The sequence below is a fragment of the Macrosteles quadrilineatus genome, unplaced genomic scaffold (assembly GCF_028750875.1).
Source record: "Macrosteles quadrilineatus isolate MER2022 unplaced genomic scaffold, UCM_ALF_1.0 Scaffold_9__3_contigs__length_116548681, whole genome shotgun sequence".
Taxonomy (NCBI): domain Eukaryota; kingdom Metazoa; phylum Arthropoda; class Insecta; order Hemiptera; family Cicadellidae; genus Macrosteles; species Macrosteles quadrilineatus.
In genome coordinates, this window is record NW_026542602.1 from 6,679,177 (window position 1) to 6,704,195 (window position 25,019).

General features: G+C 28.5%; 1 protein-coding gene across 3 annotated transcripts in view; it reads right to left on the bottom strand.

Annotated features, from left to right (window-relative positions):
- Positions 1–25,019, bottom strand: part of LOC129004336 (lachesin-like) — a 180,872-nt gene that overhangs the window by 136,340 nt on the left and 19,513 nt on the right. Inside the window, exon 1 of one of the 3 annotated variants that reach the window (XM_054432892.1) lies at positions 19,585–19,608. The exons of the other annotated variants lie outside the window; for them this stretch is intronic. The gene's annotated coding sequence lies outside the window, so the exon portion shown is untranslated. Of the gene's footprint in view, positions 1–19,584; positions 19,609–25,019 lie in introns of those variants that run through there. 3 annotated transcript variants of the gene reach the window in all.

The following is a 25,019-nucleotide window of genomic DNA, read 5'->3' on the forward strand; positions in this document are numbered from 1 at the left end:
TTACCAAGTTTTCTAGCATTTTACATACATTTATTAAAACATAACAGCGTTTTCATGGGACATCCTGTAGACTAAAAGTGTTAATGGTTAAATAAATACAACCTATTAAGTCTAAAGTAACGAGGCTCAGAGATCAATCAAAAAAGCCACAAGCTTTTTATTCTTAAATTACAAAATTAATTGTATTGAAAAAAGTTCAAATTTAAAAAATGACATACCCTACTATGTCTAGTAATTTATTCCTAAATAACCTTTACATTTGAAAGGTAAAAATACATAGTTTATAAAAAAATACAAATATTTTTTTTAGGACGATTAGAAAATATTACAGTCGTTCACGAAATCAGAATAGGTATTTGCACTGCAAAAGAAATCAAGTAAAAATAGATTTGTCATTATCGTTTAGTTCTCTAAAAACTTAATTTACTAATTTTCCCAGCCATGTAACACAAGCGACATAAACACCAGTAATAGTAATAAACTCACAAGCGTCAACGGAGACGAAAATTTATGAGGCAGTTAGTGCAAGCGGCCTGTTACATTTGACTTGTAATATGCTTAGTTAAATTGGGTAAAATAAATTCAATTTGATGATTAAATAATTAGTGGCTTTTAGGAACAAAATACAAAATTTTCACAAATTTAGAATAGAAGAACTCTTCACTTCTAAAGAAAAAAATCTCCCAAAGCTACACTTATGTAAAAACAGTATTATTTTGTCAGTTGATGGTAAAAAAGTGTATGGCTGAAGTAAAATTATTTAAAAAATACACATTTTACCGGATCATCTCTTTGAACGTAGTACATTTTCTTTTGACTACATTTCAATAGTTATGTAGTACCCAAATAACTAATATGCACTTTATAAGTGATTCATTTTACATGGAGCATGTAAATAATTAATAAACTTGATATAAACAAAGGTAATGTTTGAAAATGTTTACATAGTTCTATATTTATTATAAATAAATATAATTTCACAAATTATCTTTAATAAAAAAAATTATTATAAACCTTTACATTTGGTAGTGACTCTTATCCTCGTTTTTATATTACCTAATAAATGAAACTGAATGTTTTTTTTAATATTACAATAAGTAAAATGAATTGCAAGAATCAATGCAAACAATGTATTAACTTTACTTTCACTTAACAAAGTTGCTTAGGAAAAAGGCAATAGGTTTTTCCCTCTGATTTGATGTTATTTTGAGGAAACTCACAAACAAGAACTCATAAACAATATTCACGAAATATATTATCTTTTTTATAAACTTGAAAAATAAATAAGTTAACCTTAATCCTACAATAACTAGCCTAACAATTAGTTTACAATCAGGTCACATTGATTAAATTGAAAACATGGAAACCCTTTTACCTTAAAAGGTCTGCTTTCGAATGATATTGGTTTTCAAACCACAAAATGAAGACAACTTGTGTCCTGGATGTTTTCAACTAAACTATTTATTCCAGGAAACTACCACAATCGATTTTGAATTCTAGGTATAAAAACAAAGATCAATTGCGTTGGATATATTGTATATTATACATTTATTATATAATATGTATGCATCAATTATCACTATAAGCTAATGTGGTCGTGATGGCAATAACATAAAAACATGAGTGTTATTTCATGAAAATATTATTGATAACAGTTTAACCTTAAACATTCAAATGTTTTTAAGTTGACTCTAGCCTTTAGATTGAAAATGAGTTCCACCGCACCGAAACATGTAGAATATAACATGGAAACTAAACTTTACCAATAAAAGGTTCAATTGCTTATAATTTAATTTTCAGGTTGTACAGAATTATATTGTTTACATAAACTACACAATATTTTTGTAAGAACCTTTTACTGTTTACGATTATAGCTTATACCAATATTTAAATACAGAAACGCAAGCCAAACTTGGTCATCAATCTTACCATTTTGGCACCTATTGAATCTGACAGTGAGGCGTTTGGTGCACTTAATGTATTGACAGCTTAGAATCAACTTGAATTATATTTTCAACAGTTCCTATTGAATTGCCGTCTTAACCCAGAAACCTTTTCTCTAATAAGGGTAACTCTGCATTTAATTGTATTATATCTTGTGCAACTAAAAATATATATATGATGGTTTGTGTAATATATAGCAGTTATATTTTCTAGGTTGCCTGGAATCGTTTTCCACATTTCTTCAGACTAGTTTCAAAGATAGTCGCGGCAATATCACTTAGATAAAATCCATTGGTGATTGGCGGGATTTGAACCCGGGATCTGGGATTCGACAATTATTGGAACACGTCATTAACTAATAGCAAAGAAATGGTATTTAAGTACATAAATAATACTTTTATTATATTGGTAAACATAGCCCCTAGACTGATTTACCTACAGGCTCTAGAGCAAAATCCTGACATTCTTCAAGATCAAATTAAATTAAGATACATTGTTACTATTGAAATCAATAATTCAGAACACACCAGCTTAGGGCTGTAAAGTGATGTATTTGTATGAATGTTATAGAAATAACACACAGTCTTCGATATAATATTTTTTTAAGATAGCATGCAACGTTGTGCTTAAAGCTGATTTACGTAACCGTACTATAACTATTTCAATATATGTATTGTTCCTTACAGTCTGTATGACGGAACATGGCTACTGACCCTCTTCTATACCTGGGGACTGGCCAATGGTTTAATGCACGAACCAGTCGTAAGTAGACCTATAGTCAGAAGACTAGTTCCAATATATAATCTATATTTAGCCACTTTTATAATATAATACAGTTAGTGAAGGCCTAAAATAAAAATGTTCTGAAAGCAAATCTTACTGATAAAAGGCTCTTTAGCTTTAACGTTTCCAATTGAAAAGATCAGTTACGATAACAATTAATTTTCGTCTTAAAACATGTCTTGAACTGTTTTTTAAGATTGTTTTTGAATAACCTTACAATCATTAAAAATCATAAAAAATAAGTTAAGTTATTTAAAATGCATTAAATTTTTACATTTACATCTGATGAATATTTTAGAACCAGAAAAATAGTTATAAAATACTAATAATATATTTTAAATACGTCATAAATACATATAAATGTAAGAAGATACGGTGATTTTCAACTTGGAGGTAAGAAAACATCTGCAGTGGACATTACCACCCTTGCTGGAAGATAAGCCCTTATAATCACTGCGGTGTTTGGTCTTTTTCTTTGCAGAAACTACTGTTTAGAAAAAGATAAATACGAACTTGCGTTTTAAGAAATTATGCCTAATATAAATCACTGTTTAAAGGTATCAAATCCTGATTATTATTTAAGAACTACAATAGTTTGAATCTGAAATTGGTTATCTTAATAAAAAAAATCTTACAGCTTAATAAGTATTATTTAATGAGCATTAAATTTAAAATTATTTCAAATAATATTGGAATTTAATGTTAAGAATGAATTCTTAATTAAATAACGTAATTATGAGGTTTAATAGTTTTAAGTCAGTTTTAAAATGAGTAATAAAACTGTGCAATATTTATCCATTGTTCAAATAAATTGGAATCAAGTTATCTACAACAACATTCTATTTCTGGAATAGTTCATTGGGAATACTCTTTACAGAATATAATTTTATAATTGCCTGTTCAGTTCTTTCACCCAAGTTTTCTTTAGCCTGTTTAGAACAGCTGATGATTTTAAAATGATTAATAATATTGTAAAAATTAATATTCCTTTCTGTTCTTCTTATAAACATGGTTTACTATTTTTTTCTCTCTTAATATTTCATTAATAATCACAAACACTCCACATTGCCTAACAATGACTCATGTATAGGGCATGTAACTATGATTGGGACTATAGAAAATAAATCATTCCTCACAAAGTAGTAAAAATAAATGTTTATAAGTTAGTGTTTCCTTGCATTAAATATTTTACGTCTGAGCTGCAAAATGTTCACCAATGACGTGGGACATATTTTACTTGTTTGTTTATCCGTGTAACACCGGGCACGTAAACAGTGGAGTAATAAATTTAACTCTGTCAACTCATACAGACGGAAATATGTTACCTAATCATATTTTATTGTTAGTGGTTGTTTATATGAGTATCTTAAATCGGTTTAATGTAATTACTAAATTATTTATAGCTAGTTATTTGTTTTAAAACTTACTATCCAAAAGAGAAACACACACAACTTAACATCAATTACCGTGTTGTAATATTGAACAAACAGTTATTGTAATTTTGAAGGTTATCTTTTGATATTGATTTGTCCATCCACATAGATTATCAACCTGTGCGTGGAACGTATCCAACAAAGCAAGGGGTGAGTTGGTATAGAACAAGGGGAGGTGTGTACTGTTCGAAAGTTGTAGCAGATACCAGGATCCGAACTCACTTAGTTCGTAGTGCTACCGACTGAGCTACCAACTGTTCGATCTTTTGTTCAATCTCAATATGTATTGTTGAATTTATCTTTTGCTATATATTAAAATAACACTAGGTAACAATATTGAATAAACTATTTAGATTGATTCTTAATTACAAATTGGAATTGCAATCACGTAAATCCCCTGATAAAAATGATTGTCACAGCAAATTATTTGGAGTATGAACTAAATTATTGAAACTAACCATCATTAAATGTATTAAAATATGCAGTTTGAATATCATTAGGTATTCATTATTAGTTAGTCATTATTGGTTATTTAACCTCATTAAATATTCTTGGCCAGTAGTTAACCACATTATACCTATAAACTTTATCCAACCCCGAGGTTTATAATGTGCCAACTTGCCTAAAAGCAGCCAAAATCGTACAAGTGTATCAAAAGCATTCAATTCTATCAATTCCACCCCTTGCTGGGCTGAGTGCTTTTAACACGAGCCACATTGTGTGCGAAATCGGAAGACTTCATATCTAATATAATATATCTTTATTAAAAATCGTTTTTAAGTTACCGGTTTCAAAACATTTGAGCAATATTCCAGTAAAAATGCATTATATGGAAACGTTTTCAGTATGAAAAAGGTTTGTTATTAAAACCGATTCCTCCCAACTTTGTAACTTATAGCTTCCAGACACAGTTTAGTTTTGTCTGGGCTAAGAAGGAACATGACTGTTCACACAAACATTTACATACAAACAAGACAGTAGCTCTAGATACTAAATAAACCTAATTGAATTGCAGACAGCGCCATCTGACAGAGCCAAGAGCTCTCATGTGATATGGGAGAACTTCACATCAATTAGTTTGATTAATTCAATGTACTTTACTTCCTGTAAAGTAGAATTTATTTAGTTTTGTTTGTTGGTAATTGTACATAATTATACAATTATTACATGCCCATCAGTTGAGCTTATATGTATTTTGTTAAGGCATGCTAGCATGATATAATTGTTATCCTAATCATATTTAACACAAGACCTTTAGTTCCCAATGCACAGCTATATCTATAAAAGAGCAAGTATGTAATTATAGACCCTAATGGACTCCAAAAACACTCGACAGATTGTAATGAAACTTTCAGGCATTATTAAGCTTTATTTAAGGATGGTTTGTGTGAATTTTGTTGCAGATCCGTTATGGCTTCAATTATTAAACAGATACAACATTATGTGTCATTAGGTTTTATGAAAGACTTACGAGTGATTTCATTCGTATAAAAAATGGTTATAGTGTTTCAAATGTCCAAAATGTGAATATAAAATCGTCATGGCTAAAGTAAACCCCCTTTTATGATGGTAAAATTGGGTTTGGCTCATCAATGTACCCACCACACTTTTGTTGACAAGATCATCATTTTATTGAAATTAGTAACCAGCAAAAGGTTGAGCCTAAGTCACTAAACAAAAACATTATAGCCTATGAAGTAAATTATTTTAAATATTGTATCAAACATGAAATTCAACACAGTAATATGCGTCTCAAAGTGAAATGTTGAATATTCAACCAAATTAACTAACATTTACAATCCCTATAGATCTTTAGTCCATATGAGTATTTACATAGAAATGGTCAAGTCTGACCTATATATGGAATATTAGACTACTAAATGAGAAAACCGTTCTCCCTTCATAACTGAGGGTTGTATCGTAACACCTTTATACGTAAACCTTCCTTAGCTGCATCTACCAAATATTATATACATTCAACTTTTGAGTGAGACTTCGTCATGTATATTCAAAATTAAAACTTATAAATGGATTTGAAGACTGGTCCGTTGTTATAAGTGGTTTCATCAGTCTTTACACGACCCAAAGACTATTTTAATTATAATTATCTTTAAGGTGAAGTATTTCCGTCCTTAAATTATCTTTCCTTAAATTTAAATACCAAGCACTTTTCAAGGAAGATTTTAAACAGTTACCTATAGTAGATTAAAAATTGCATAAAACGCCGGGTTTTCGTTTTAAAAAACCTATTCAAACTTTAGATTTATTAACTATTTTTGTGTGCTTTTTCTAATGTGTTTTTTTTAACCTCGAAATCTTTTTTTTTTTCTAAATAAAATATTATTTTGATATTTATTGATATCAATAAAGTTCAAACCTACTTTTAGACTATAAAATTTAACACTTTTTCTTATTCTTCTATGGAATAAATATAAAAAGAATACGTCCCTACAAAATATTATTATTTTAAGTCAATCCTGAAAATTCTATTACCAAGCAATAGTTAAGGTAAATATTTTTTAAGTTATGCTTGATAAAACTCTCATCCTATTCAGGCCTACCCAGTTTAAATAGTAATTTGCATACAAACCGTGTGGAAGTGGTACAGACCCTAATAAACATAATTGAATTGCAGAAACGTCTCTTGAAGCCACTTGAGGTCTTTGTTTGTATAGTCATGATTGCTCACTTTGTGAATTGGATAGCTTTGTTATAGGGTTAATTGCAATCAATGGTTACATGGTCGATTATAGCTATTGTGTTTATTCATTAATGAGATATCTATATAACGTAATCAAACAATATGCGACGTCACTATGTAATTAATTTTCGTTTGTTCAACATGTTTAAATTCCAGTTTAATCTATTTTAATATTGTCCTAATATTTGCTATCTGGTTTTAATTAATTGAAACTATTTAAAGCCTTAGCTATGTGAGAGTAAATAAAATAATACTTTAACGTTACACTATTGATAAAAAGTGAACAAAGATATGACAGAACTACCTGTCTAAATTTGCCCTTTAATTATCGCTGCAGTGTTTAGATGACACATATTACAAATAAAAATCACTGTAGAGTTGTCGTTTGGAAAAAAGAAAAAAAACTGTAAACCAATGAATTTAGCCAAATGATTTGGATAATTTTTTACACATAAACAAATGCACATAGCTACCAGTTTTGAATAATTTATAAATAGTAAGCCATTTAAGTCATTTTAATATATATTTATATTAACATGTTTAGGAAGGTCAAAATAAAAAAATTGCTAACTAGACATGATACATACAAAGTATTTATTCATCAATAAAACCAAAATATTTAAAGTAAATTTTAAATTTACTGTATATCTAAGACGAAGCAGTCTATAAAGAAAGAAGCCCAGTTATTGATTGTCAATAGAGACAGGTAAGGTTGGGTTGACATTTCTCACAATAACTTGCAGCTGTTGTAGAGACAAGTGACAAGTGATGTGTCTTCGTATAGTTCTGCCTCGACTGTCTGATCTCATGTGACTTATCAAACGTAAACTTAATGTTAAGTTTATATATTGTATTATGTATTGATTTAAATCTACAAGGCATAAGTTGTTCTGTTTTTAACCAATTAAATGGTCGCACTCCTTAACATTACGGCTAATAATTTTAAAATTGAGTGGTTAATTTGGCATGTAAAAATTCAAGTTAATTGCTGTAGCTTGTAAATAAAACAAAACAAATTTTAAAAATCCATTTGAGGCCTTACACTTCTTATGAGAAGACTTAATGTCCATAAAAAGACTAGTAAAACTTTAAAGGTACCAAACGACGTTCTTATCAAGAGACCGTGACCATAGAACCGACTTGAGACGCACAATAATTGTGTTTTTTTTATTCACCGTTATTACTTAAAAGTATCTAACTGTTTTATTAAGTAACTAGATTTAAAAACACAAGTTAATTTACTATTTTATAATGTTGTTGATTGTTTTAAGCTTTAATTTTATTTGTTGTAAAAAATCAAGAGCTAATACTTAAAATACTATATTTAATGTTTCTATAATACTATACGGAGCAATAGTATTTGAAATATGTTTGTAATACAAAGTAATAACAGCTAATTGCATGAATAAGACATAGCAATTTATAAAATATAAAACAACCGCATTGCCGCAAGTCTGTATCCTATGCAAAGGTTTTTCGTTTAATGAGTTCTTGATCAATAGATTAATAATTGTGTCCACAAATGTTTTATCCAATATGAAACGTAAACATGCGTTATGTTAGGAACTATATGCTGTTGGATACAATATTGAATTTTAATAATACGAGTACATTAATCCTTTAATTGAAAGCAAAACCTTTGTACACTTATCAAAAATAGAAGAACATTTTAGGATTCGCCTCTTTCGTATTTCATCGTTCAATAATTTACAGTAATCTTACATGTTGTATTCATTTAAAAATTATAACCACTCTTTGTACAGTAAATTAATATTAATGCTGCAATCGCAATAACGAAGGCACGGACAGAATATTCATTTGTTTGTCCAGTAACAAGCTGTCTGAATTCGGTCGTTTGGACAGTTATGTAAATACCAAGAACTGTTGTCATAATTAGTATTGGGCTTGGAATAAATTTGCACAGTTTGATACTGCAGGTTTAAAATAAAATGTACATAATAAATGTGTAAGGTAACTACAAAGCTACCAGCTTGCGCATTTCTGTCATTATATAAAAGTGTACAATAACTTAAATATTTTTGTCTTATTATTGAAAAAAAATCCATTTTCACTGTTGACGGAATTTTATTAATTTATTTCCAACTACATTACATAAGATTCTTGTAAGTGGAAATTTTTGGAAGAGGATATTATTTTACGGCTTTTTAGTCGATTCGTAAATTGCTTAATGTAAAGTAATGTATTTTATAAATCACGCTTGAATGATAGGTTTTTTGACGTATAGTGTATTATAGTGTGTATATTATTCACTCTATTTCAGTTAACATATGAACCTATGTGGTGTCCCCATCACAATTGATTGTAGTAACAATAATTAATAAAATTTCCAGAGAAAAGAAACGTAGTCCGTACAATTGCATTCCTATTTCAGTTGATGAAGAAGAAGAATACAGAAAAGAATTATAAGGTCTTAAGTTCATTGTGAAATATGGTTATCATCTTGTCGACCGTTAAGATAAACTATGGCAATAACACATTAGATGGAGGGAGATTGTCTGTTGATTGAGAGTGATAATGGAAGCGGTGGGAATTCTCTCAAGCCTGATATTTTAGATCGTTATTTAAGTTTTCTTGGGTATAACATTTAGACAACTTTACTTCCTTATGAACCGGGTACCTTGGCACTAAGTTTTTGTTATCTTTGTAAAAAACTACTATGAAATCTTGGTAATAATGAATTTGAAAATTAATTTAAAACTATTAAGGTAGTTTGTTTTACAGTTTGGTGAACGTCAATTTATCTTCACACTATTGCAACCGTGAAAGGCTTAAAACAGTGTATTATTTTACGCAAAGTGTGATAAATTAAAGGACTACAATGATATATTTTACTTAAATTTACTGAAAAAATAGACGATTGCCTACAATCTTTAGTTTGGAAATTCCCAACAGTTTTTTATGATGTTTTTAAATTTTACAGAAGTGGGAAATTGATGTGGGATAGGTTTGCGTAAGACATGTATTAAACACAAATCGAAAACCCTATTACTTTCTTAATGTTTAAACAAGTAAATTACTACATAGAAAATTAAAATTAAATGGTCGTCTGAAATTCAATTCAAATAGTTTATTTTGTAAAATAATATACAGTAATATAATTAAGGAAAGTGCATATTTTTTAACAGACAAGATATTTAAATTAAATAATGAATGCAACAACTAGTCCAAGTGGAAGAATGTATTTAAATTTAAGAATGACGAGTGCAATCCCTAACATATCTTTATAAATTACATGTTTAGATAATTTCCCATAATTTGGTTAATGCAAAGAGACGCCCGTATAGACTCTACATACAATGCATGAAGCCAACGGTTTTAATAACAAATTAGTTATTTAAAAAAATTGGTAATTAAACATATAACAGTGATTTTGAAAACTTAGTCTTCTTCGGGACTTTTCTAAAATCAAGATATCTGGACCTTATAAACAAACACAATACAGTACAACCAAACAAGAGGTCGAGATAAGGCCAGTGGAATGGGTATACACAGCCCCACGGGTATTGTATAGAGCTTAACACTGTATTTTGAAATGTACCACCCTACACATAGGGTTTTTAATTTTTATTATGTCGGTGGGCTGAAGAAAAAACTATCACAAACATTTTAGAAATTCTTAATACAATACGGAATCAAATATATTTTTCTTCAGGAGTAATTACCAAGGAATACACTATTGATTAAATACTTTCTCCATCATATCTTGTTTCATTTTGGATGAATACATTCAATGTATGATGTATTGTTGAAATCAATTTACACACGAAAATGGACCTTGTCCTTAATTAATAATTAATACATTTTGTAATACAGATATTATAACATTTATAATATAATAATTTTTAAATGCAAATAAAAACCTGGATTATATTTATATTACAACAAATACAACACAATTTGGAAATGCTAGATGTGTATGATATATTAATGTCTTGAACATTGTATACACCACAATGTGTATTTTACTAATGTTAAAAAAAATATATAACTAAAATTAGTTTTCATAGCTTGAAGTGTGTTTATGTGTAATTGATGTAAAAAAATAGAGAAAATGAATAATCCATGTAAATAAGAAGAACAAATAAAGAACGTGTGTTTTAACAAAATTATGAATTGTTTAACAAAGATCAGCTGTTTAAATGATTTATATGCGAGCTAAACACATGATTTAGTGAATTAAATATCAGCTGTTTTAATGATTTATATACAGGATAAAAGAACTGAAAATGACTGAAGATCTTGTATTTGAAGTAAATAACAAGTGAACACAGTACAATGTACTATTTCATTTACCAAACCTGTTATAAGAACTTTAAATAAGAAACGTATTTCAGTAGACCCTGGAGCGCAAGGTATTGTTTACTAACTTTATTTGAACTTTTTATCTTTACTTTTCCTTTGTTCTTATCGCATTATCAACGACTATATCTATATTCTTTCTCTAGGTTTGTAAGATTTTAATAATTAATTTTAAACTTAAATAGTTTTAAAATATGAAAACTACTTAAATTAATCTCTTAATTACTTAAAATTATTTGTATTTAGATGAAGGTTTCCTTAACCGTACATTCTAAGAATAAAGGCATAACTCTCTTAATAGCTTAGAAATTCCAAATTAACTCAATATAATGACAAAAATTTTAGGTTGGGTTCTTTTACACGTTAAAAATACATTCAATTCAAAGGGTTAGTGTTTACCTGTTTAACCCATACGTACTAAAATCAACTTATCAACATTTGATAAGAACAAACTTTTACTAAATCAAACATTTAATGTTTGATAGCTATCTTCCATCTCAATTTTTGTATTTTTAATTACAACCAAAATTATGTTCAGCATATTAATTAGTTTTCAAGGGATTCTTCCAACTTTGACTATTCTTAAATAAACCTTTATGCTTATCATGTAATAACGATGAAAATTATGTACGTAATGTACTTAAAAACGTGTATATCCACCCTAATAAAGTTGTATTGAATTATTAACTTTGGACTCTACGGTACTGAGTTGGATTTAAATAAATTAAAATTCATCAAACCGCATCCGGATAATCAACGAAGTTTTATTCAAGCAACGTAAATTAAAGGGAATAAACGACGGGTGATTCTGGTTGAATCATTAGCATGATTACTATATTGATCAACTGCTGAAACTTATATTTCATATTAAATTAATTGTAAGTCATTAAGGTCACAGTGTGACTGTTTGTTTTAAATCATTATATATTTTGGTTCAAATTCAGAAGCTCGTGATATTTAAAATATATAAGTGGTGACTGAAAAAACAAGGAATATAGTTTAATGAAATTACTGAAGTATTCATAATCTTGTAAAAATGGAAATTTGCTGTATCTTATATAATTTGTAAATTACAAACCGCTATTAGATTAAGCTATTTGATTAATTAATATTTTGTCCTATATAAAAAACGTCAAGTGAAAGGATAAAGGTTTATAATAGCTACAGTGCTAAAACAATACCTTGCAGTTGTTGATTTTGATTGTTTTTGGCAGTTGAAGAATAAGAAAGTAATTCTAAACAAGGCAAAAAGACATTGATGAATCAGGAGTTTAAACTATAGAAAATTTTAAATATGAATATTACTGGTATTACATTACAAAAACTTACAAAAACGTTTGAAATAAACACTACTATATCTCTATGTACTAATGTTGGCTCATGTTGTATCATAACGTTTTAGGCGACACAAAAATTACACAATTGGCTTTCTGGATATATTGCAATGCCGAACTTTACCAAATAAGCCTTGTGGTACAATAAATATCAGCAAAAGAGTTTAGTTTATTTACTTTTAACCCGAAATGAGTGGCTAATATTTTCTAGGAATGTTTGAATCTACCAACGGTTTCTTGCTTTACTTTTTCAATTCCACATTTACTCAGGCTGATCCAAAAGAACATAAGTGATAGTTATATAATAGGTATATGTTTCAATTTTACTACTTATTTATTCTGGTTAAATCGTTTTTAGTACTTGTATTAACTTAATGTGGGTACTCTCAAGCAGATGTGTTTAATGCGATATAAAGAAAACGTGAACTATTGAAATGAACTATTGAAATTGAAGTACTAAAAGGAATTAATACGCATAAAATTAAATATGAAAATATAAATTTAATCATCCTGACTATTACTTGATAATAAAATATTATCAAGTACATTGGTATACGTATTTAGTAGAAGGGGATTGGCACAAGCAAGAACCAAAAGGTATAACAGTTCAAACAAAATATTTTAGATGTTTTTATTTTATGGAAAAAATTAAACCATTCATTGGACAAATTTGACAAGTTTTAACTGATAAGCTATTTTCAATCATGGTGATAAAAGGGGTTCTAGATATAGTTTCTGCTTGACGAATAGCTTTGCTTACGAGTTTCAAAGATTTATCGGTTTTCTAAGTTTAAATTAGTTTTAGTTCTTGTCACCGACGTCGTGTGTTGCAATAGTAGATATTTATAAAATAAAAATTCAGAATTTATGGTAATACATTGTTAAATAATATTGTTAAATAAATACATTGTTAATTGACACATTAGTTACATTTGAATAAACATGGAGATTAGTCACCAATAATTAAAGTTGTGTATCATGTAACAGTAGTTTTCGTTACTAGTCCCTAAAGTAGGCTTTTTTGGGACGAGCCAAGTCCGGAAATTCGATTAAGTCCCAAAAACGCATTTTAGGACGAGTTACGAACAATATTTTTCATTACATTGTCATATATTGTAGCAGAAAATACAAAATATAGCCAAAGAGGTAATATTTAATATCGGTAAATATTAGTGAAAAACATTAACGTCACCGTTGACATACAGTAACAACCTCACCTCATCAACAACCAGGAAAGATGTACAAAGTTACATAGAGCAATTTAAAGTAAGATGTCAAGTTGTCATGCAATATAAAATTTACTGAAATACGTATATTACAAATTAATTCGGATTTATGGTAACATGTTTACAATGATCAAAGATCCGATGAAAGCTTAGAGCCACATATTTAACAACACATATTTAACATATTTACATATTTACAATAAAATGTAACATATTTAAATTAGACAAAGAAGAATAGTTTGAATTTGTTAAATAGTATTAAAATAACCAGCTGGTGTAGAACTCTTATTACGCACAGGAAAAGGCCCATGTGATAAATTGTGTATATAATATATTGCAATGCTGCATGATTACTTGTTAAAATAAAGATTGATTCATTTGAACATAATTGTGCTGCAGCTTACAGTTTTACCATAGATGAAGTAATATATTTATATTACTCCGTCTATGGTATTACTACGACTATCAAAAATAAAAATGACCATAAACATACTCAGAAATTTCATTTCCCTTAGTTTATCACATGACTGAACAAGATTACGTTTTGCATCCATAGGCCATTCCTCTAAGAAACGTTCAAGCTATCTGCTCTTACTTCAAACCATGATTAAAATCCTAACCGATCTCGAAGCATAAAGCTCGAATGTATTTTATCATGCGGGTTAAACATCAGATTGAATTCAACTAAACTATGTTAAAAGAACATCCTTTGTGATGCCATCATACAAAGAACATTTCTATGATGAAGCAGCACCTGAAACGGATGCAAGTGTGACGTATCACAAAAAGAACTGTGAGATGTCTGTGTAAGTTGAATGTGACTTGAGGTATTGGCTGTCTAGAAGGCATTGGCAGTTCATAGTGTGATCTTTCTCACTGTTTCTGTGTCTTTGAGTCGTTGCAAAGTATTGTTTTGCAAATAAAAATTCTACAGCCAAGGCTTTTGGAACACAAATTATGAAGAATATGTCAGCGTGTTTATTTATGTTTACGGTGAGTTAAATGTATTGTTGTACTTAGTTGCAATAAAAGATCATATATACATTTTTAAATAGGCCTATTTAAATTTTAAATAATGAGTACATAACTAATCATAAATATGTAATATGAGTCAAATAATACGTGACAAATATTTAATGCATTTCCGACAAGAACATATAATTTATATACCCAAGTTATAATTTCATTCTCCTGTTAAGCTGCTTATTTTGACATAATTTATTAGCTAAGTTATAGATACTTAGCTTTATAACTTGTAAAGAGCTTATAGTTTTTCTACAGCTATTCTTATTAAATTCAAACTGACATCATACCTTCAGATACGTCAAGTGAAACAGTCGGTTAATTTATATTTTTTTAAACTTGTAGTTATTAGCGAATTTGGCAAATATCTTTTTACTACGTTCATCTTTTAAGTTTGAAGACAGAAAACTATATTACAAAATTATAAATTTAAACACTATGGTAAAAGAAAAAATATTTGTATACATGTATTAAAGCGGTTTAATATTATTTAAATGTTACTAGTAAAATTTAGGGTACATCGTTGGAATTAACGTCATGAAAATCATTTTACCACGACATATATGTTAAATATTTGTACTCATCACTTTTCTAACACTAAGCGGAAAAGTATTTCTTTTATCTATTCATAATGTTCTTTATAAGACCAACTTAATTATTGTACATTAAAAATCTGTAGTGCATATACAATTGCGTAAAAAAGTTATCAAAGGTAAACTTACAAAAAAAAAATCTATATGGAATTCATAATAGTATTGAGATCAGTATGCTCGAATTGCTTTAACTTAAAAATGAAATAAAAACGTTTTTGTAAAACGATATAAACTCTTAATTTGTAAATAAATAATTGGGCATCCACAAGTTTGTAGAACAACTTTATAGGGAATTGATTCATTATTAGAGTCATAAACCTAAGTTGTAATTTCATGTGTTAAATTTCATGTAACCATATCAAACACATGTAATGTAAACTATTAAAAAAAATGATGTCCTTACAAATCTTTCAAAACTCTACTGCCTTAAACCATAAACTTGAACATGTATTCAATTTAAATAATACAAGTTTATATCACACTAAATGTTTGCTGTTGCCTCTAAACGGTGCATTTTAGCCATATTTAACTTTTACGCACACCATGTTCTAGTTCATTACTTAGCTGCCTACTTTGTGTGCGATATTTCACTTTGAACGTATGTGACAGTGAGTCACTGCCTGTCAGGGCAATATTACAAACACACGGTGATATTTGTCACCTTTAGGAACAGTGAATACTACACGAAGCCTCTGATACAGTAGGAAATAGATTAAATCAACATGTCAACTATATATGGAAGAAACAACGCATTTGATAGACCTACAGCCTAGAGATATTAAAACTTACTAATCTAAAACATTAGTAGCAGGAATTCAAATTGACGGTTCTTAAAATGAGGGCGTATTTCAAGTTTTTACTTAAAAAGTAGCATTTGATTTATTACTGAAAGTATTGAAATATTTTAATGAAATTGCCGAACTTAACATTAATTTAGGTTATGTAAGATGTAATACAATCTGAGATGAAATAATTAATGCTGTGAGTTCCAGTGTTTATTTACCTTCAAATTCAATAGTGTTAAGAAATAATACTTTAAAACAATACATACAAAAGCAATTTCCTTATTTTATTAAGTATAAACTTAATAATCTTATATCTGAAGGAAAACTCAAAATTCAAGATATTCACAGGCATGATTTGAGATTGCAGGTAAAACTTCATATGCTCTATAGGCAGCAGCAAAATTATTTTTTGAATACCAAATTAAATTGAATAAACGGGAAATGGAATAAATTAATTAAATCCTACAATACTGCAATAACCAGTATTGTATTGACCAATAATTAGGTTAGCATTGGGTCGCGTTGGTTAAATCGAAAGCATGGAAATCCTTTTACCTTAAAATGTTTGCTTTTGAGTGGTTTTGGCTTTTCAAACCACAAAATGCAAACAGCTTATTTGTCCTGGGTACTTTTACCTTAATTAATTCTTCAATGAAACCAGTCCAGTATTAGTTCGTATGGCTACGAAAGGAAAATATATCATTACAGTAAGAGATCTTATAAATAGGCCTATATATTTATTAAATACAAATACAACTCACTCACTCATTTACTATTGCTATATATATCAAAAATTACAAACCATAATAACTCGGGGATTTGCATTGCAATTTAACTTAAGCTTCATTTGAAAAAGTTTTACTAAATTTCACAAGGGTACTGTTCCATTGGTCTTTAACTTTCCCTCGATATCCTTAACTTTTAATTTATTATCCGTCAAAAATTGTTATAAATCAATAGTAATAGGTATTTCTAATGTTTAAGGCTATAATAACTATATAGCATATGCAAAAAACACAGCAAAAAGTATAAGACCACAATTTTTTTTTCTTTCAGTTCAAATTTTATGTCTGAGCTATAAAATGTTCACCAATGACGTGGGACATATTTTACTTGTTTGTTTATCCATGTAACACCGGGCACGTAAACGGTGGTGAACTAATAAATTTAACTCTGTCAACCCATACAGGCGGAAATATGTTACCCAGTTACTGCTAGCAACGCGTTTAAGCATTTTTATACATGTTTGTAATTTATGATGTAACATGAAAATGTTTGTCTTATGCGATTTGGTTTTGACGTTGTATTCGAACAAATCAATACGTTTTGCTTTTGTTATATAATACTGTATATTGTCATAAAACCCTTTTAAAAATTACCTTATGTTAGCAGATTAAATAAAAACCCTAAGATAGTAGTGCAAACAATTGGGATTACAAATATGACTGTTTGTGTATTGTTGCTACAAAGTTGTTAAATTATTATCATATTTTGACCCTGTGGTTAACAATGTACAGTTTGAGCTAAAAGCAGTGTATACTGTAAGATCCTATCAATAGCGTCCAACTCTATCAAGGCTACCTCTTGCTGGGTTGAGAGCTCTCAAGCTGAGCCACGGATAATACGAAAGGGAAAACATGATTTGGTAACAACAATATCAACGTATGCTTATGTGTGTTTAAACAAACGAATGTAGTACGTATTATTAACTAGTTGGTATTGTTGCAGCAATGAGTTTTAGATTGTTTTTAATATTTTATGTTCCAACTGTGAATCAAGTTTTTTTTTTTATTACGTCGGTTTGAGTCTAGAGCGTCGCGGAATTTCCATTTAAATAAGATCGATTGGTAATTGGCGGGATTTGAACCCAGGACCGAAATCCCCTCCTGTACCACGAGACAAGCTTGGTCCCCATAATATCCTTTTACACTTCAAACTAAAAAAAATAAAGGTTGTTCTTAAACTGAAACTTTTTAAAAATACAATTTTCGCATTGGAACCTTTTTCGGTTCTAGTAACATATAAGGTTTAAAATAATTGAAATCTTCAAACGATTGCTATATGAATTTAATAATTACTCTATCGCAAGATAGAATAACTCAAATCAAAACTAAAATAGTGTATCCTTGTTGAACAATCCCATAATAATATGATGCACTTAAAGTCATGATTTTTGTAAGTGGTTTTATCATAATATAATATAATTATTAATACAATGTACAGCACATAACTCCAAGCCTGACCTAGATACTAAACGAACATAAGTTACCTTTCAACAGTTATTCCTTGGAGTCATTCCGTATACAGAGTTGCACAAAACGACTCTTCTTTCATGACGTTTGTTGTTTTATTAACCTCCATTTTCGTATCCAAATTCAAATCAATAATCAAAATAATATTCTTTTCTTTTAAAAAGAAGAAATAATTGAATTTCGTTTGTATACTATGATTTTAATACTATTTATTACATTTCTTTGTACTTTTGAGAAATTATTATTTTATATCCACTGTTGTTCCTTTGTCACAAAATAATCTTTTTACAACGTTTTTAGGACAATCGCTAGCTTTCTTCTACGAATTTAGATTTCAAACTTTGTCTATTAGATTTTATGGCTTGTGGAGATTCAAAGCTCACACATTGATAAAGTAAGGAAATAACAATTTATAAGCATGTTCTGTAGGTGAAGGTCTTCATAACAGTCTTAGACTATCCAGTTCCATGGAGTTTATAAAGTAATTTGCATACAAACCGTGTGGAAGTGGTACAGACCCTAATAAACATAATTGAATTGCAGAAATGTCTCTTGAAGCCACTTGAGGTCTTTGTTTGGATAGTCATGATTGCTCACTTTGTGAATTGTCTAGCTTTGCAACTGAGCAAAGAGTAATTCACTACTATGATGATTGCATGGTAGATATATATGTTACTTTAACGATTATTTTAGCGTAATAATACGATTCTCTGTAACACAACGTATGTAATTATATTTGTTTTTAATAGTCATGTTGCTTTTATATAACATTGTTTAAAACCTACTTGTGACGAATTTTAGTATCTGGTCTATATGCTACATTTACTTTATAAACAGTTTAAAGGGTTTAACTTGTATACTATAAAAGAAGGGTTTACACTTAATCGACTTTAACTCACATTATTTGACGGATCATAAATTTCATATACTTTCAAAATCCTTTTTAATTTTTTTAATCACACATTTTTGAGTCAAGCAAATATTGTATTCCTTTTTAATAATGTGTTAACATCGCATGAATGAAGTTTTTGCCAAATTGAACTTGCATCTATATTTTAATATAAATCCTTAACTCATAACTATCCAGTTAAATGCTTAAGAACCACTAATTGAACATAATTTTACTAACATACTCTATATTGTGTATAATGTTACAATATTTCTTATATATATTAAAGCTGAATACTTACAATTTAAAAAATGACAGTTTTACCTGTAACAGAATAAAATATTTTTTATAACACAATATCATGGTTTATATACCTTAAATATATACTCTGAATAAAAACAAATACTATTATGCTCGTATTAAATATACACATCCATTTGTTTCAATAAAGGTCTTTTAACCATTCTTAATTTGCTGGTGATTAAAATAAAAAAGTTAACTATTTAAAACTTTATTATTATATAGAAACAATTAGTCGTCGTACATTATCGTTACAAAATGCATAGCTTATAAACCAATTGTATTAACTTAACATTTAAGAGTATTAGTAATAAATTTTAATTATATAGATAATAAACAATAAAATGTAGGTGATTGTAGTAATACAAAAAAATAGCAACAAAGTAAAATAAGATTTCGTTATCATAAGATGTGCGCAATTTTATGTTGCGGTTTATTAATTTTTTTCCATCACTTAACTATATTTAGCTTTGTATTTGGTTATACGCTTGGTTTTAATATCTCTACTGTTCCTTAGAAATAGTATCTAGAAATTTAACTCTTAATTTTTCTTACAATTAAAAAATCGTTGTCTATTACTTTAAAAAAATTATTTGCTGTCGAGTCATTATAACTTTTTTAAAACCACAATTAACTGAAGTATTTATTTAATACATAAAATTCATCACAAAATCCTAATAAAGTAAATTTCGAAATCACTAAAAGTTCGCTTCATTACAGTTAAATGCAAGACACAAAGAAGGCAACAGTTAAGGAGAGGCGTAAAATTATAAAGTCACAATTATGCGGCGAACGTTGCCACGTTTAGCTTTATCTTAATTTGCTCTATTTTCTCCGGAAATTCCTTTGTATTTTTAAACAGAATCTTTATTTGTCTGTTATAATAATTATAAAACACTTTAGTGATTATAATGATGATTTGGAAAGTATATAACACATAAAAATACGATATATGTATAGGGGAAAAGTGAAATACTTTGAATTGTTAAAATTGTTGAAGACTTTGTTACCAATATATTAGTTAGTTGAGTTTTTAAAGAGCTAAACTTGTCAGAATAAAATAAATCATGGATATAAGTAAAATCATTACATAAAAATATTATACTAATAAAAAAATATATTATTGATTTGTGATCATACTAATTAATGTATAAATTACTTAAACATCGAAATAAGCGTAATCACATACTACAGAAAAAACTACATGTACCAGTAAACAAAATCAGAAAAATATAATACATTGTTAACATAACTTAGTTAACAATTTATTATAATAAGCAAAACTATGAGAATAGCCTGCAATGGTTATAAAATAAGCTAATAAAAGTTATACAATAGTTAGTTAAAAAATAGTAAAAACTCGCACAGGCAAAATCCAAACAAAAATTTGTAGTTTTATTCTTGAAGTATTGTAAAGAAAGAGAGAACCAAGACAAGACATCCGAACCTGCTTGAATTCGTGCGTTGTAATTATCACTGCAGCCTCTTCAATCAATGACACTCGTTTCAAACAAGATCCTGGTGAATTGTTTTATATTCAATATCCATCAAGCAATTATAATTTAATCAAACAAATTGATTTAAAACAGTTACGGGTTCTTTGGTAATTGCTAACATAGCAGTTTTATAATGTTTTAAATGCTGATAAGCCGTTTCCTTCTAATAAAAACAAAACAACTACTCTAACCTAATATAGCTTTACAATGCAGTATAGAGAAGATAGGAAATTAAAGCCTATCTAAATAACTTTCTCACATTATCTTTTCCTTTGTAATTTCAAGGTCCATCATAAAAGAAAATATTTAGAGCTGACATGATATCTATCCAATGGCTATCGAGATAAACAACAAACGATTTGTAAAAAATATTATTTTCTTATAAGAAATATTAATGTATGCTATACCTCAAGTTTTGGAATAAGAAACTTCAAACGGTATAGTCATATTGTTATTCTTCTTTTAACCTACCCTAATTGTTTTTAGTTAAAACGTTCTATCTTTATATTTAAATAATTACATTATCTTTAGTAATTGTCTTAATATTTAGTAATATTGAATATATGCATAATCTTAAAATCACATTATGATTCCGAACCAATTAATTAAACTTTCTAAAGTTAATTTAATTTAAAAAGCTAGTTTTCTGTTTAAGGAAATAAAATTGTTAAAACGTGTAAAAAAAAAAAATTCTAAGGAACAAAAAGGAATAAATTGTGTCGTTACGGAAACTTTATTTTATTATCCTTAAATGAATTATGCAGAACTTTGATGGTACTCATTAAAATGTAATGGAAGGTCTTGTGTTTGTCCTAGTTTTTAATGAATCAAAAATTATTTTAATAAAAAAAACACTAAGCTGCAATGTGACCGTTGCTATGATTTAATTGAAAATTATCATATTAGTAAGATATCATAGTGTTGTCATATTGATATTTAAAATATTAACAGATTTAGACATTATAGTAATGTATTTAATTATCTTGTACATCGAATTTTGGATTTTTATATACCACAAGGCTTAAAATTTTACTATTGTGTATGACAAGGAAAATGTATAAAATTGATTCTATTAAAGAATGTATTTTTATTATTACAGCTTATTCAACTTTGTTGTGATGTTTTATTTAAATACTAACCATTAATTACAAAACGAAAAAAAAAACGAAAAATTTGTATTAGGACAATATCGTAATTGTGGGATTTTGTATTAGCAGGATGAAATTGCTGCAGTTGTAGCAATTTAGAGGAATTGGGAGTGAAAATTATATGATATCTTTATGGCAAGACATAACATTGATGAACTTATATCATTAGATTAACTAATAAGTCATAGGTCGATACTATTTACTAAGGGCAACGGAAGTTGAACAATGGTTAAGGATATATCTTTCACTCATAGCTAGATAGCTTTTCCGGAAATTTATACGCTCCCAGAATTTGAAAATTTTCCCCACACTCAGTTTTCCCTTAAATTCGTTGTGGCGTATTAATCCTACAAAAAATAGTCAGCTGGGATCAGGGACATCAGCTGCACATATTACCTTTTAAGTTTGCACGATGTATTACAAATAATGAAAATAAAATTACTTTGTTGATATTAAAATGTTTACTTTTTTGTGTAAGGTTGTATGATTTCGTACAATAACAATGACATTTAGCCTTTATAGAAATAAACAAATCTGACATATTTTAATTTTAAATGTTCTTTCAGAAGCAATACTTTAAGCTACAATAATGAAAACAATTTCTCATGAAACAGCAAAACGAGGCAGGAATAGTTTTGAGAGCTGATTCATTAAGGTCATAAATCTACAAATTATAGTTTTTTGATTTAGTTATCAAAAATAGTTGCGCATCATACAGACTATTAAACTTGCCAGAAGTGTAATTTTGACCCTCACTTTATTTTCAACAAGGTGACTTTTCATTTGTATTTGCACTTTTACTTTCAATGAATATCGGCTTAGTATCCAAAAATAAAATGTAATACCCTCATTAGGCAAAAATTAGCAAAGCGTTCTTTCTTTATGCCTCTCCATCAAGGGAAATTATAATGTCTCCGAATCCTTTACCAAGCAATCCCTGGCCTTCACCGTTCTACGCTACATTAACCTTTTACCAAATAAATGCCTCTTTGATAGTCACATAATTAAAGAGAAAGGTCAAATATTTCTAATTACGTTATTATCAACTAAGTTTCATCAACAGAGCGATGTGTTTCACAGTGATAACACGTATTTTAGATTTTTTAGGTACATTGCTATTTGCCTTACCTTAAGCTATAAATTATATACATTTTTATGTACAAACGAGCCATAATATACTTTTAATAACTTTAACCTAAACACGTTATTTCTTAAATACATATTGGAGAAGATAAAATTACTATTTAAAATAAAATGATCCATTTATATTATTTAGTTCATGGTCAAATTGTATTTTGATGATTTTTAAGCATGAATATCCAGTGTATCCTCTGTACATTATTTTTTTAATTTATTATTATTATTTTATTTAGTAAATTACTTTTTAATTCTTTCCTGAGTTTTTATAGACACTCCAACTCTTAGCTGCCTTCAATTATGTGTTTAATAATATTTTATGAAATTTTATTCAGTTTCTCACGTAAGCGAAAAAAGTAAGTAAAAGAAAATTGAGTTTACCGTCAATGTTTCTATTGCAGCAGTGTAGATAGGAGGGATTATACGTTGAAATATCTGGTGAGTCGAGGATTAGGAGTTTCTACATTTCGCTAAATTGAAACCTTATATTTTTATGTAAAAGTAATCTAACGAAAATTATTCAATGGAATATTCAGCTTAAGATTATTACCAGAGAGTTCAGGAGTTTATTAAACTAGCCTAAAAATATTTTTTTTCGATAGTACAATGTTAATAAAATAAGTATAGCTTTTTTATGCTTGAGGAAGTATTGCAGAAAAAGTGTGTACTTTAATCCATTTAATTAGTAAGTTTTTTAATACCTTTTAGAAATTGTATGATGTATAAAGCGTTCATTCGTATATTGGCAATAAATTAAACGAGAAAAAGTGCTTTCCAACCACATCGAAAAATAGACTTCCAAATACGATTGAATTAGTTTCTAAAACAAAATCTTTTTAACCTAACCTAACCTAAGGGTTTTATTTGACCGATTTATGTATAGTCAGTATAATACGAAAGTACCAAGAAATAAATACAACTTATAAATATAAGGTATTGAAATTTATATGAAACGTTATTTTATCATATAAAAGTTTCTGGCAGCTTTGAGCACTCATTATGTCGGTTTATTAAGCACAAAAACCCGTCGTTTACAAGCCTCTTTAACTGGGGGATGTTAATGGTTACTCCCGCCAGATCTTTGTGAAGCTTTATTTGCTTTGATACAAGGCATTAAAATATGTTTAAAGTTTTTGTTTTTAAAAGACATAGAAATTTATATTTTCTTTCCTGAAATAGACTAGGGTTATTGAGCAAGGCTGGTACGCGGTTACAGTGCTAGCCTCTCAGTCAGAAGTTCAACGGTTCAGTCCTGAGGAAAGTACATTGGTTTTGATAGTTGAAAACTGGGCCTAACTGTCCTTGATAATATAGCTTTTAATAAATAAGCCTGACAAAATCAAGCAGCTGATCTCAGTCAGTAACAAAGCTATACAGTATTCCACATCCACTTTTCATTCATATTCACCCTAAAATATATAAAGTTTGTGACGCTATCGAATTATTTATTGATGAGTGAAAAACAGTTAAAAATCAAAACCAGTTACCAAATTATAAGCTTAACATTAATGTGATAATCTATCACAATATGTATTGTAAAGAGCTTAGGAGCTTTGCAACTGCAAACGGCAAATGTGCAGAAAGAAGATAAGCAATAAGATCAGCAGACATTGTGGTTGCAACGTAGTAAGTGAGCTTTCATAAATAACTTTTTA